Source organism: Lissotriton helveticus, chromosome 8 (assembly GCF_964261635.1).
Source record: "Lissotriton helveticus chromosome 8, aLisHel1.1, whole genome shotgun sequence".
NCBI classification, from domain to species: domain Eukaryota; kingdom Metazoa; phylum Chordata; class Amphibia; order Caudata; family Salamandridae; genus Lissotriton; species Lissotriton helveticus.
In genome coordinates this window covers 1,466,444,812-1,466,460,994 of record NC_136069.1, presented here as the reverse complement: position 1 = coordinate 1,466,460,994, position 16,183 = coordinate 1,466,444,812, and the positions used below count along the sequence as shown (strand labels likewise).

Here is a 16,183-nt window from a genome sequence, read left to right as displayed (position 1 = left end):
ATGATTGTACCATCAAGATCTAGAGGTAAGGGCCTAATTTTAGTTAGCCAATACGTGACTTTATTTAGTAGGTCTTGTTCCCATTCGGTTTTTCCATGTTTGAGTGCTGGGACTCCGGCAAGGACACACACGAAGGGTGCAGCCTCCGGAGGTAGCTGAATATGAATTGTTTTATAGGGCTCCACTCTAGTAGGAGTGTATTTGGATAGACCAGGTTTGGATTGGACTTTAGGGGCAATTGGGGATGATGAGTTAGGGACTAGGGAATGAATTTGTTTTTTGCAGGTGGCATTAGCACTTCGGTTGTACCAAATGGGTGATCATTACTGTTTTTTGCAGGTGGCATTGGCACTTCGGTTGTATCAAATGGGTGGGAACAGTTAGGTGTTACAATTTTTCCGATGGGAGGTGAGTTGGCCTTGATACTTTTCTCTATTCCTAGCAGCCTATCCTCTAGAGAGGTAATTTTTTCCAACAATGGAGAAATGATTGATCTGACCAGTTGTTCGATCTGAGACAGAAAAAACAAGTTGGAAGGAGGTACTAGTTGGTCTAATTTTTCCTCCGAAATTAGGGGGGGGGATTAGTTACGGTCAATGGAGGGGTAGAGCATAGTTTTTGTAGTTTAGGTTGGTTCCCTATGGGATTAACCCCATCCCACTTCCTTTTACTGGGTGGGAACTGGGGAAGTACTATATTTTCCGAGTTTGCATTTTTGGGTATTGAAGGATGTTCCAGTTGGCTGACGACTGGGGATGATATGCTGGTTCTTTTAGCGGGCCAGGATGGGGGACTTTTAATTTCATTTCTGTCTTCTACAGAGGCATACCTAGTTTTGCAAAGAAAATTCAGGTCGTCCAGCAGCGAGAAGGTTTGCGCTGCAGCCTTCGTTAGTTCTGGAGATTGCTCGGTGGGTGTGCTATCTGTAAACTGGCTAGCTTCATTCTTGTTAGCGGTGGGCAGGGATGACCTACCATGATCTTGTGACCCAGGACGTAAACCTCTCTGGCTGATTGGTTTCTTGATAGCCCCCTTGCGAGTCATGATTGGATTTGCTGAATGCAGGACAGCAGGACAATATAGGGATATTAGAAAATTTATTTGGGCTACTAGTCAGTAGGGATATCCCTTAGTAGGTGTGTAGGAAGGGGTCAAAGTCGCATTACCTCATTGATGTAATAGGTCAAGGGAGGTGGCCCGTCCCGTCCTCTTCTGGCCTCTGAGGGCCGTAGAGGGCCCGCCCTTTGCCCGGGCTTCTCCCGCGCGCGGTCCCGCGACGCGGTCCCGCGACGCGGGGGCTCAGGGTTCTTTTATGCGCCTCCGGGCGCAGGATTAGCGGCAACGGCCGCAAAGGATCCCGGGCAGTGTAGTCTTCTCCCTCCACCCGGCGGCTGCTAGATGGTGTGCTGCGGCGGTGGGAGGGAGAACAGGGCAGCCCACAGGTTTTGCGGCAACAGAGCAGCCAGCAGGGGTCCCGACAGCAGTTTGGTGGCGGTAAGCACGCCCCCCAAGTGATTAACAAAAGCCCCCGCTCCACCGGGGCTCAGGGTTCTTTTATGCGCCTCCGGGCGCAGGATTAGCGGCAACGGCCGCAAAGGATCCCGGGCAGTGTAGTCTTCTCCCTCCACCCGGCGGCCGCTAGAAGGTGTGCTGCGGCGGTGGGAGGGAGAACAGGGTAGCCCACAGGTTTCGCGGCAACAGGGCAGCCAGCAGGGGTCCCGACAGCAGTTTGGTGGAGGTAAGCACGCCCCCCAAGTGATTAACAAAAGCCCCTCGGACCAGAATCAAGCATCCTAGGACTGGTTTCTGGCTATCAGCTGTCATCAGCCAGGATAGCTTGACTCCAGTGGCGTAGTGAGCACGGGACCCACGTCTGGGCATACCCTTCCCACATAGGGTGAACAGTAAAACACACAAGATGATGGACAGAATTTTGCACATTGGCAAAACATTCACCCCAGTCACAGATCTGGGTTTAATCCATCGTTATTTTGCTCAACACGCCAACCCAGTTCAGACATGGCCATATGCAAATCAGTCTTGACCATGTGCCTCATGGGAACAGTCCAGCCCAAACTGCCAAGCCATGTCTTCCCCGGACCAGAATCAAGCATCCTAGGACCGGTTTCTGGCAATCAGCCGTCATCAGCCAGGATAGCTTGACTCCAGTGGCATAGTGAGCACAGGACCCACATCTGGGCATTCCCTTCCCCCATAGGGTGAACAGCAAAACACACAAGAAGATGGACAGAATGTTGCACATTGGCAAAACATTCACCCCCAGTCACAGATCTGGGTTTAATCCATTGTTATTTTGCTCACCACGCCACCCCAGTTCCGACATGGCCATATGCAAATCAGTCTTGACCCTGTGCCTCATGGGAACAGTCCAGCCCGAACTGCCAAGCCATGTTTTCCCCAGACCAGAATCAAGCATCCTAGTAGTATGGGGAACAGCCTAGTCCCTAGATATCCGTTCACAAAGCGGGGAGGATGGGTCAGTAAGAAATCCGCAGCTAGAAAGAATTTCTACCAGATAAGGCATTACCAAAGGTAAGTAACTTCTTCATCTGATAGAGACATCTAGCCGCTGATTCCTTAACTTAGAATAGGTACACAATCAATATGTCCCTGAAGGTGGGTCTGCGAAACTGGTTCACACTAAAAAGTCCTGTAGGACCGAACGACCAAAAAGCCCTTCCCAACGGACCCGACTGTCCAGAAAGTAGTGCTTGATGCACATGTGCAGAGAAGCCCACATTGCTGCCTGGCAGATGTCCAGGACCGAACTCCGTGTGCTGGCGCAGTGGTCGAAGCCTTGGCTCTGATGCAATTAGCATGCAAGCCCTCAGGGGGTTGCTTCTTGGTCTATGCATAGCACGATCCATTGGGAGAGGTCTGTTTCTGCACAGTCTTCCCCATCCTCACTCCAAAATGCCACACAAGGAGTTAATCGTTCACCCGGGACTCTTTCGTGCGGTCAATGCTCTTTTTGGGTCCAAGCGGTTTAGACGCTCCTCTTCCTTAGAGAGATATGGCGGACTGTATAAAGTAGGCAGAGTGATGGACTGGCCTACATGAAAGTGAGTGACAACTTTCAGCAGGAAGACTTTCAGGTATGGAAGCTTAGATGACAAAGCCTGAAGCTCATTGACACTCCTGGCAGATGTTATTGCCACTACGAAGGCCATCTTGATGATAAGACGCCTGAGATGACAGCTGTGCAGTGGCTCAAAAGGAGTGCACATCAGAAAGCGGAGTACTAGATTAGGGTGCCACTGAGGCATTATGAAGAGTGAAGATGGAAATAGGGGTTGCAGACTTTTCAAAAACCTATTCACAACAGGAGTTTTGAACAGGGAAGGATGATCTGGCAACTGCAAAAAGGCTAAAATGGAGGAAAGTTAGCCATTTGAGGTGCCCAAATCAGAGCCCTGCTGGGCAAGAGAAAGGATAAATAAAAGGACCTGAGAGAGGGGAGCAGAAAGAATAAATCTCTCTCTCTCTACACACCATACCACAAACTTGCCCCAACGGCAGGTGCATACTGTCTTGGTAGAGGGACGCAAGGCTACGAAGATAACATTGCAGACTTAGGACAGGTCAAAAGCTGTCAACTGTAGCTACTTAATCTCCAAGCAAGAAGGCGGAGCGTTGGCAGGTTCGGGTGAAGAACCCTCCCCTTGCTGATGCAACAGAAGATCCTCCCTAAGGGGCAGCCTGATCGGAGAACAGATGGTCATGCTCCACAGCTGAGGATACCAAACTCTTGGGCCCAGTCGGAGCCACAAGGACAACTTGGGCCCGGCCTTTCCTGATCTTCTTGAGAACTCTGGCCAGGAGTGGTATATGCGGCAAGGTGTACAGGAAGCCAGAGCTCCACTCCAGATGAAAAGAGTCTCTGAACGAGAGCCGCATTAGAAACTTCAGGACACTGAACGGCTGACATTGCATTTTCTCGGAGGAGGCAAACAGACCTAACCAAGTTTCTCCACCTTGTTGAAAGTGACCTTGTACCACCTCCGAATTGAGATGCTATTTGTGATCCTCTAGGCATCTTCGGATTAGTTAATCCTCCCTGGTGTTCAGAGAGCCCACCAGGTGTTGAACCATCAGGGATATGCCCTGAAATTCCAACCATGTCCAGGGACGCAGTGCCTCTTGACAAAGGGTCTACAACCCTACCCGCCATATTTTTTGCAGTACCACATGGTGGTGTTGTTGTCCATTAACACCCTCACTAGCCTTCCCTTGATGGGGAGTTGAAAGACATAATGCCAGGTGGATCACTCAGCGCTCCAGAAGGATGATGTGGAGTCCGAAATCTGACGGAGACTAGAGGACTCTAATGTCCACCTTTCCCAGATGGCCGCTCCACAATGCATCTGTCAACACTGCCATATCTGGTTGGGAAACGTAGAGGGATATGAGTTTGTTAACCATCAATGCAGATCTTTTGCAGTCCCCTACGAGATCTAGACCATGTTGCAGAGATTCCCCTGATGCTGCGCCCACTGGAACTTCAGGCCCCATTGCAGAACCCGCATATGCCAGTGGCCATGAGTCACAAGCAGACTGCAGGAGGCCATGCGCCTCGGCAGCCTTAGAGTCAGTCTCACCGAAATCCAGGATAGATGCTGAAACATTGGTATTATAGCTTGAATATCCTGGACACACCATTCAGAAGGATAGACCTGAAACTTCACAATGTACTAAACACATCTGAGGTAAGGAAGCATCTGAGAGGGAGTCATGTGTGACTTCGGTTTGTTTACAGTGAACCCCAATGAATGCAGGAGGTCTGCTATAGACTAGAGGTGGGAGACGACAGCCTAGGGTGAAACTGCCTTCAGGTTCACCCTGGTGAACACCCAATGGGCACTGGTAAGGCCCAAAGGGAGCACGGCAAACTGAAAGGTTTTCATGGCCCACAGTGAACGTCAGGTAACATCTGTGGGAAGGCAGGACGGGAAGATAGAAATATGTGTCCTGCACGTCCAACGCTATTATCCAGTTGACTGGGTCTAAGGCAGACAGGATTGAGGGAGCGTTTTGAATTTCTCCTTTTAGAGAAAGAAATAGAGAGGGTGAAGGCATAGGATAGGACAAAGTCTTACATTCTTCTTGGGCAGCAGGAAGTAGTAGTCGGCACCCTCACAATGGCTCCCATGGCCAAGAACGCCATCTATTCTTGGCGGAGTAAAATGAGATAGTTCTCCATGAGTCTGTTGCAAGCCGGTGGCATGGGTGAAGGGGTAGTCACAAAAGGGATAGAGCATCCCCCCTGAACAATTTTGAGAACACATCGGTCTGATGCTCTAAACCTCCAGTGGGGTCTGTAACATAAGACCAATGGCCTTTCAGTGGGTGCACATGATGGTAAGAGGGCAGGCTATAAGAGCTTGGATGTTGCGGCTGCCAGGCGGTTGAACGACTGGCCCGACCTTTGGGGTCTATGGGAACAGTGTCCCTGGCCATGCAGAGGCTGGGAAGCTGGCATGCCGCGGTGGCTGGGAGGGATTAGACACAACTGGAGGCCTGTTCTGGGGCCTGCAAAAAGTAGATTGGGGATGGCGATGGGCCATAGAAAGACCAAAGGAATTGGCCCTAGCCCTGCTATCCTTAAAGAGCTCCAGCTCTGAATCAATCTCGTCTCTGAAGAGATTGAAGCAATCAAAGGGCATGTCTATACATGATGCTTGGACATTCTCTGAAAAGCCAGGCGTGGCGTTCTGAGGACACCGTCCAGGAAACCGCTCTGCCTAGAGTGTCGGTGATATCCAGTCCACATCTGATTGTGAACTTAGCTGTATCTCTTTCGCAGGCAACAGCCTGGGAGAGTATAGTCTGGACTCTTTCGGAATCATGGGCATGACCACCAAGCTCTTTGGGGTAGGGTGTTGTGTGACGAAATTAGGGTCCCCTGGGGTAGGGCAATGATGGCAGGCAATGGTCCTGTTCGCAGGAGCCCATGTGCTGTGCTTGGACCACGTCCCAAGTAGGAAGTCTGTAAGGGTTTCAATAAATGGGAGAAGCAGATGTGAGGGAGTCACTCTCAATTGAAGCACCTCTATCAAGACGTTTGTCTTGCCTGCCACTTAGGGTAGGCTAAGGTCCAGGACCTCGGCCGCCCTCCTCACCACCATTGCAAACGACGCTCCCTCCTCCGTAGCCATGGTAGGTGGGAAAGAGCATGTAAGTATTTGGAGACGTGGCCAGTCCACTGACTTCTTCCAAGTCCTCACACCCCCCCACGTTGGTATCTAAGGGCTGGTATTTGTCAAGTTCCAGCGAACCCCCCTACTACCCCCAGAATCCTAGGAATGGGCTCAGGCTTCGGCCTGAAAGGCATGTTGTACAAAATAACAATGGATTGGGATGCAGTCCCGAGTAATTACCCGTGACTGAGATTAATTCAAGCATTCCATCGATCCCTTTTTCATACTTTGGCGTGTCACCCTAAGTGGGATGGGTATGTCCAGACGTGGGTCCCATGTACCATATGTCACTGGAATCAAGCTATATCGGCTGATGAGCCCATAACAAGGGCCAAACTGGTCCTTGGCAGTTCAGGCTGGAATATTCCCACTGAAGCAAGGTCAAGACTGATTAGCATGTAGATTGGTCCAATCTGAGGTAGCATGGTGTGCAAAATGAAGATGAATTGTGATGAGGCCCGAGTAATTAACAGTGGCTGACATTAATTTAAGCATTCCATCCATCACTTGTTGTATACTTTACTATGTCAATATTGTGAGATGGGTATGTCCAGATGTGGGTCCTGTGCACAATGACAGATTTGCATATGGCTGGGTCCAAACTAAGGTGACATGGTGTGCAAAATAACAATGGAATGGGATGGTCATGCAACTTAAACTTCTTTAAATGAAAACAATTTGCAAATCCTTCAGGTCCAACACTAGATGTCAAGAGTATGCAGATCATGTGTATCTATAGCCACACCTACTATGAACCTGATATTACAATATTTGTAACTGATATGCCAGGGTCTCTGACAATGGTAGTGATTTCAAACTGTGTAATTCAAGGAACAAACTATGTTCCTGATTTAGATTGACGGATGGGTTACTCTGTCACAACAGTGATGGATATCCCGCTTGCCAAAATATAAATCCCATAGGATATAATGGGATTTATAGTTTGGAGAATAGGCTATTCGTCACCGATGTGACTGAGTAACCCATCCGCCAAATTCTAAATCAGGCCCTTAAGCTCACAGTACTTAGCCGAATTACCCCACCACCAAATCAAAGCAAGCAGCCACTTTTCACAAATGTTTGTAGGGTCCACTGGGTGGTCTGGTCAGTGGAATGGAGGTGACCAGGATTCCAGCCACTGGAGGCCAGAGTCCTGCAGCATGACTGGACAGTGGCTGGCTAGTGTGCCAGAACATACTAGGTGTTGCTCAGGTGGTGGTTTAGAGGAGGCGGCTGGTATATCAAGAACAGCCACTCCCGGTCAACTTTTTCTGGGCTGGTGGGGAGCACCAACAAGTCTGGGGCACCAAAAAGAGGTAACAGGAAGGGTGGTATCCCAATGTACTGTGGCCACTTACACCTGACTTTTGCTGAGCAATCAACTAGCAATATCTCCGAAAGCAGATGTACTAGGAACCCAATTCAAATGTTTATGAATCAGGACACCTTTCTTTAAATGAAGGCCAGGGGTCAAAGCCTAGATTTCCCAGCAGTGCTGCTGAGGAGTTTGGTTTAGGTATTCCAAGCATATTAGGAGAGAAATAGGTGGAGCAAGATCTTCTTTCTGAATGCTTGGAGATGTTGGAGAACTCAGAAGTCATTGAGCTTGATCCAGGGCACTGGCTCTAAAATGACGACTCCTGGACAGTCTGTCCATCAAGGTGTCTTTCGAGAAGATGCTTCCTTGCAGGTGCGCCATGGCTTTCTCATAGTGGATCAGCTCACTTCTGATGAGTACAGTCCAGCTTCTCCTTAAGGAGTCTCTCCTTTCTCTACATATACAGTGTAAGGCTGTTCCACAGGTGTAGCAGATTAAGGACAAAATTTGAGGGTGAATGAAAATCTTCAGGTAGGGCGACTCCCCACTTTTGAGTCTTGCTCAGGCACAGTACATCTTACAAGCCAGATCTTTGAAATAGGTAATAGTACAGAGAGGCTAGTGCTTCCCCTCTCTAATGGGCAGCTCTGACCAATAAGGGAGGTTGCACATTTTGAATGTCAGGGTGCTCCTCCAATATTGAGAGAACATTCTTTCTGTTCCCAGCACGCAAAATTGCAGATTAGCAATTTTGCCTGCCTGTCCCACCTGAGACAAGTTCAGGCTCGCTCAGGTGATGTGGAATTGCCCCACCTGGAAAGCTATTTGCTAGGGGGAAGCTGCTCTAATGCAGGAAAAAGGGAGAGTAACTATGGCTTGGGATGCATGGCTCTTTCAAGGGAGATGGGTAAGCTATTTCTGCCACACCCCAGGCACAATCAGATTAGGCGGAATAAGATAGGAGATGTCGACCTGTGGGCTGGAATGTCCAAACAGTACCACACCACCCCATCACGATAAAGAGTGCCAAGTCGTGTAGCACCAGTCCAATAAGCCTCAGCATTCACCAGTCCACTTGCACACAGTAAGCCTACTCACCCTTCAAACATGTCCCAGGCATCATGAAGAGCAAGAACCACAGTTACAGGAGAATGAAAAGACCATATATATAGGGGGCATGGGTACAATTCCCTTAATCACACCCTAGTACATAGAAAAATATGTGTACCCTGACTACATATCATGATGGCCCCACAGTCCATCTCCCAGAGGGGGAGGGATTTTGAGAGCCCCTTGTACCAGAATGTGAGCTACCACTACAACAGACAAAAGCACGGAGTTACCAGGTGAACCTCCAGTAAGCTGGGAGTCTAGTTGAAGTCAATGTGGATTAATATGCAGGCCTATCCAGAAATGTGCGAGGGCAGGAGAGCAACTGATACACAAAGCCATGCAAAGGACTTTCAACCCAACAATGATATTATTAGAACAAATGTGTGGCAAGGTTTTAATTTTTGTATCCTTTAATGAAATTTTGCACAGTATGTTACGTGTCACACTATGTTCCTCTCTGAGATTTTTTTTAAAAAGCTTTGTAAATTCTAGTGACAGCTTTGGTTAATCTGTAACATATCCATATCCCGTGCAATGTGCATATTCCCCATGCTACTAACTGCAATGGTATTCTGAAGTCTACTGTCCTAGATCTACAAGTGCTTGTGTCAGTTTTATGATTTTATAATATTCCCCATTTCCTGCTCATAGAGCAGCTTGAACTTGAGACAGACACATGTGGAGTTCTGAATTTGTGGCAAGAGAAGGGAAGCAAAAACAAACAAACAGCTGTTCTTGATAAGCTCAACTAAATGTACCCTCCCTGCGCCACCAGAAATTTGGATTTGTGGAATAGGGGGATTATATTATTACAGTGGAAAAAGTTCACAAAAATGGTACTAACTTTACTTACCAGTCTTGGGCTACTGAGTCCCAAATGCCGAGTGTTACTACAACAATAATGTCAGTAGTGGAGACAGATAGGTAATATGTCTGGAAAGTCACTGAGCGGCATGTTTGAATAGTAGGTAATACATACTTATGGTTCTACAGGCAAAAAAAGGGGTACATTAACCCATACTGGTGGAACCCAGTGAATAGCAAGGTTTATGTGTTTAGATGCACTCATTTGGGAGCTCAACTACTGACCTAGGAACCACCGTATATGCCTAAACTTCATAGAGACACTGTTACTTTAAAGTTCTAGTGCTTCAGTTTAAGGATCACTAACATCAATGGCTGTGTATGCTGCTCACATAAAGTGCCACACAAACAGGTCCGCTGTCTGAAAGTAAAACAAAACGTAATTGCTTGTCAAGAAATACACCAAGGAACAGCATTGAAACACAAAGAAGTATTTTAAAGGCCAAAATAACCAAAGCACTCAAGGGTTAAAATGAATCAGAACTGTGTTTTGCATATTCACCACTAGACCACCAGTGACTCATGTGTTTTGCATAATCACTGAATACTCAACAACAACGAAAGAGTGACCAGTTGAAGCGCTATAAAAGAAAGACACATATGTTTGTAAAAGGACCCTCACTCACCAACCTGGTTGATGACATGCTTCATCATAGGGTCCCCACCGGATCGGCCGAATGCCGTTCCGGTGTGCTGCGACGCCTGCAATTGCAGCGGAGCAGGTTTGTGTTTTGTACTGGTGAAGGTGATGTGATGTGATTTAAAAAGTAGCCAAATACTCCCGTAGGAATTATTTATTCTGGGTGATTTGGTTACTGGTTAAAAACAAGTGGCGGATCTGTGCCAGCTGAGTAATGAGGCTGGGAGATCCGATTAGGAACAAAAGGTGAAAAAATTGGTCGACATGTTTCTGCCGCCAGGAGTTCTCCGAAAGTGCAGAGTCCCACTGAGTGCCTAGCCGTGCACGTCTGGATCCGAATATTCGGATCCAGACGTGCACGGCTGGGCACTCAATGGGACTCTGCACTTTTGGAGAATTCCTGGCGGGTCCCCTGTCTGAGTTTCATGAAGTAACTTTCTCATTTGTCACAAGTTATTAACCGGTCTGAGAACCACTTGGAGACCGTTTTTCGTGGTAAAAGCGTGAGTTTTATCAATTGCACACGACTAGAGGTTAGGGTACACCTTAGTGAGCGTATAGCGCCATGGTATCACTAGTTACAAGGTCCTGATGAAAGCTTAGCAGAACATGCATTAATACACAAGCAGAAACGGGAGACGCGCGAGCGCGTCAACCAAGATGGCCGCCGCCACCGGAGCTCCGTGAACACCACAGCCCATAAACTCTTATAAACGATGATTTTCACACAAAAAGTCGGCGAAAATACCGGCGCTTGCCTCCCTAAGCTATTCCTTACCTGTGGAGTTGTTTTCTGGAGAATTTCTTCGACGGAAGTACATTTGCTGGCTTCATGGTTCCTGCTCCCAGCTTCACTTGCAGGTACTGCCGGCTTTGAATGCCTGGGGGAGAAGTCACATCTATGACAGACCCTGGCTTGGGCCTAGCCACGCCTACAGTCTAATTAAGCTGCTGCACCTGTTGTTTTAAAGTGATTTTTGACGTTTTATGTCCCTATTTACGTCATTTCTATCACTTTTTGAGGTGGTTTTTTTCTTCATTTTGTTATTCCTACGTAGTAGTACATATTTTTTCACCTCAGAATGGATTCTAAACAGTCAACTACTACTAAAAGGAAGCAGCAGGTTTCTCCTCCTCCAACCAAATCTAAGGTGGTGGAATCCTCAGAACCTTCTCTTGCGCTAATTTTGGAGGAAATTAAGGCATTACTTCTGAATACTGACACTATTGCCTCAGAAGTCAAAAATGTCCGGAAAGATATGGCTTCCATTTCAATGAAGGTTTCTGACAATGTCATTAAAATTCAAGATAACAAAAACAAGTTGGACGCTTTTACTCCTTTAATGGCCAAAATTCTGCCAATGCATACTCATCTGTTGGACATGGAAAATCGCAATAGGCAATATAATCTTAGCATTTTTAATTTACCTGAAGATGTTGAAGGGACCAAAATTCTAGAATCTCTTCTACCTGGTCTTTTGAATATTAAATTCTCCGAAAAATTTGAGATTGACAAAGCCCATAGAGTCCCTTCACACCGGAATCCTCGACATACTAAGCCAAGGCAAATGATATGTAAGTTGCTGCGTCATCATCATTTGGTTCTCATTCGAAAAGCTGCGAGAGAAATTCCATCTTTGTTGGTGAATGGAACCAAAATCTTTATTCACCAGGATTTTGCTAAAGAAACTGTGGCTATTCGTAAAGAGTTTTCTTCTCTTCGTCCACAGCTGAGTAGCCTTGGTTTCAAATATGGACTTTTTGATCCTTCTACAATGCGTGTGTGGAAAGACAATGTCTCCAAATCTTTTGAGCTCCCAGAAGACCTCCGGCTATTCCTTGATCAACAAGCTCCTCCATCCATGGATACTCAGGATCCTAATACTTAAATTGATATCGTCTGACTTCATGTGTCACATCTCTGCATAATTTTACTCATGGGCTCCAACGGTTACTGCCCATGCTTGAGGAACGTGTGTGTGTTTCTATGTCTTTATTCATGTTTCGTGTTTGTTCCTTTCTCTCTCTTTTATGTTCTTCCCCTTCCTTTTCTCCGCATAGAGTTACTCTTTTAACCTATCTTTTTCTTCCTCCTTCTTGTTCTGATTTCCTTCTTTCCTTCCTCTTAAATCTTAATGGCTAATATTCATAATATTAAAGTGGTTTCTCTCAATGTAAAAGGATTAAGACATCCAGTAAAATGTACGAAAATTCTGGATTATTTAGGTAGTTGCAAAGCAGATATTTGTTTTGTTCAAGAAACGCATGTTGAAGATAAAGTTTTACAATATATGAACAAAAAATGGGTAGATTATATTGTTTCTTCACCTGCTACAGGTAAAAAGAATGGAGTCGCTATTTTCTTTGCTAAGAGATTACATTGTCAAATTCTTAATAAGATTTCAGATTCTGAAGGCAGATATATTATAGTTAAAGTCAAAATACATGACTCTATTTTCTTTTTGTTTAATGTTTATGGCCCTACAGCAGATGACCCTGCTTTTTGGGCTACTGTTACAACTGAAGTTTTAAAGTTAGGAAAAGTTCCCTTGATTTTTGGGGGAGATTTTAATGTTTTTGTAGACCCCTTGTTAGATAGATTGTCTACCTCTAGGTTTCGACCATCCAAGATTTTTCATGCCTTTAAGACTTTTCTTCATACCACCAGATTAGCTGACATTTGGAGGTTATACTATCCCACTGGCAAGGAATTTTCTTTTTTCTCTAATCCTCATAATTCTCATTCCAGAATTGATTATTTTTTACTTTCCCCCTCTCTCATTCAATTTGCAAATAATCCTACCATTGGTACTATTGACATCTCAGACCATACCCTGATTTCTTTTGTTTTAAATGTTTCGTCTTCTTTTGCTAAGCAATCTAGATGGCGTATGAACACTGACATTGTCCTTAATGACACTCACAAACCCAAGTTGTTGCAAGCGATTCAAGATTATTTTACATTTAATACGGAAGATTCTACCTCTGTTATTAATCGGTGGGATGCTTTTAAAGCTTATATCAGAGGTTCTACAATTTCTATTATGGCACATGAGAATAAGAAATTTAATTCTATTATTACATCTTTAGAGAAACAAATAGCTCATTTTGAACGTTTATTTATTACTTCTAGTGATCCCCAATATAAACTTAAACTACAAAAACTTAGATATGAATTTAATGCTATTCTTAGTACTAGGGCTGGAGTCCAGCTTTCTAAGTCCAATGCTAGATTCCGTTTTATTTCCAATAGGTCTGGTAAGCTTCTTGCGAATTATTTACGTATTAAAAAGGATAAAACGCAGATTACCTCCATTCAAGGTCCTCAAGGTAAAATTGCACTTTCCCACAATGATATTGTTCAAGAATTTTTACATTTTTATTCCACCTTGTATAATAAACCATCTTTTTGTGATGATTCTCTAATTGATGCTTTTTTAAACTATTCTAATTTACCTCATATTTCTTCCTCTGATAAACATGGATTGGATTCCCCTATTACTACTGATGAAATACTGGCTGCTAATAAATCACTTCCAAAACATAAATCTCCTGGTCCTGATGGCATACCTGCTGAATTTTATAAAGAATTTCAAAATCATCTATTACCTTATTTGTACCAGATTTTTTCTCACTTTTGTTCCTCAGGTACCGTTTCGGGCTCTTTTTCAGAAGCCTTAATTGTTGTACTTCCCAAACTTGATAAAGACCCTACCCTTGTCTCTAATTACCGTCCCATTTCTTTGATTAATCAAGACTGTAAATTATATGCTAAAATCCTTGCCTCTAGATTAGCTCCTGTCCTTCATTCTATTATACACCCTGACCAATCTGGTTTTATGAAAAATAGATATTCTGCTAACAATACTAGAACATTATTACATATTATTGAACAAAGCCATTTAGATGCTGAAATAGCTTTTGATAAAATCCATTGGCAGTTTTTATTTAAAACTTTATTATCTTTTAACTTTGGTCCATCCTTTATTCGTATGATTTCTGCTCTATACTATGCTCCCACTGCTAGATTGTTTATTAATGGTCAAATTTCTGGCCAATTTTCCCTTTTTAGAGGTACACGTCAAGGCTGTCCCTTATCCCCCCTTTTATTTTTATTAGGAATTGAATCATTTCTTAATTTCATTCGTAATTCTGAAAATATTCAGGGTATCACTATTGAAAATGTTACTGTCAAAACTTTGGCATATGCTGATGATGTGTTATTATTTATTAGTAATCCTATATTGTCTGTACCATTTTTGCTTGATATTATTTCTAAATATTCAGCTGTATCAGGATACAAATTAAATGTTAGTAAAACTGAATTTTTTCCTTTAAATATGCTTTGTACTCCTGATATGTTACCTTCACAGGATATTGTTTGGCAAAAAAGTAAGTTGAAATACCTTGGTATATTATTTTCATCATTCCTGCCTGCTACCTTGAAACTAAATAGTGATTTCATTCTTGATTATATTAAACAAAAAACTTCCAAGTGGTCTTCCCTTCATCTTTCCTGGTGGGGGAGAATGGAATCTATTAAAATGAATATTGCCCGTAAATATTTTATTCTCTTGCTATGATATCAATTCAATTCCCACTTAAAGTTTATAAAAATATTGATAAACTGTTATCCAAATTTCTTTGGAATAATAAACCTCCTCGTATTGCTTATAAAAAATTGAAAATTCCTAAATGCCAAGTTGGTTTTGCCCTACCTGATTTCTATTTATATCATAAGGCATTCATCTTAAAACAGAGCTCATTATGGTTTAATATTTCACCTATTGCTAGTCCTCCTGTTTGGTTTCATATTGAAACTTCTCTTGCAAAACCTTTTCCTTTGCCATCCTTATTAACTATGTCTCCTACCTCTAATATTATACATTCCTCGTCCATAATCAAATCCTCAAGATTAATTTTTAATGATTTGGACTCTAATTTTGCTTCTCCTTTACTTTCTAAAGTGCATTTGTCCTTATGGCATAGTGCTTTAATAAAATTAAACAGAAATGTTTATTTTTGGTCTTCATGGATTGCTAAAGGTATTTTCTTTCTTCAAGATGTTTTCTTGGATGATGCATTTATTCCTTTTGCTCAACTCCAACTAAAATTCAATCTACCAATGTCCGATTTGTTAAAATACCAATTTCTATGTAATTCCATTTTAGACTCTTTCCCAGATGGTATTCCGTCTATATCCTCAGCTGATTTTTTAATTTATATCAACACTGTTTCTGTATCTTCCAAGGCAGTTTCTGGCTTTTATAAGAAACTTACCTTCTCATTAGGCTCCACCGTTGATATAATTTCCACTTTTTGGAATGCTGAACTCTCCATTTCCCTTTCAACTGATTCATGGTCATTAATTTGGACTAATAGTATTTCTGGATGGTTACCAGTTTCACTTTATCAAACCAATGCTTATATTTTATTTAATTCTTTATGGACTCCATTACGTTTATTTAAAGCTAAACTATTACCATCAAACCTATGTTGGCATTGTAATTTACATCCTGGCTCTTTACGTCACATGTTATTTGATTGTCCTATTATTATGAAATTTTGGTCTGAAGTATGGAATGTGATATTGAAAATTTTGCCTATTTCTGCTTTGCTTTCTTATACATTGTTAATATGTAAATCAATTGTATTGGCTGCTCCTCTTGAAGATGCTGAAGCAAAGTTATTTAATTTTTTGGTTTCGGCTGCGCTCAAATCAATTACTTTTTGCTGGAAGGATGCTACTTCCCTTTCTGTTCATGCTTGGTGGTCATGGATTATCTTTACAAGACGGGGTGCTCAATTATCTTTACAGGGTGTTCATCATAATTCTTTGCATTTTCAATCTTTTTGGTCACCTATTGACTCATATATACAGTTATGATTCATGTTCTTGTAATGTTATTATGTTCTTCATTGCTTATACTGTTTTTAAAGCTGTTTATTGGTAACTCTATTTGACTAATTTATTATGATATGAATTGTATATTTCCCTCTTCCCTTCCTTCCCCCCTTCCTTCTTCCCTT

The 16,183-nt window shown here is 43.5% G+C and overlaps 1 protein-coding gene across 3 annotated transcripts in view; it reads right to left on the bottom strand.

The window, feature by feature from the left end:
- Positions 1-16,183, bottom strand: part of SYNJ1 (synaptojanin 1) — a 706,257-nt gene that overhangs the window by 311,960 nt on the left and 378,114 nt on the right. The window lies entirely within an intron of this gene.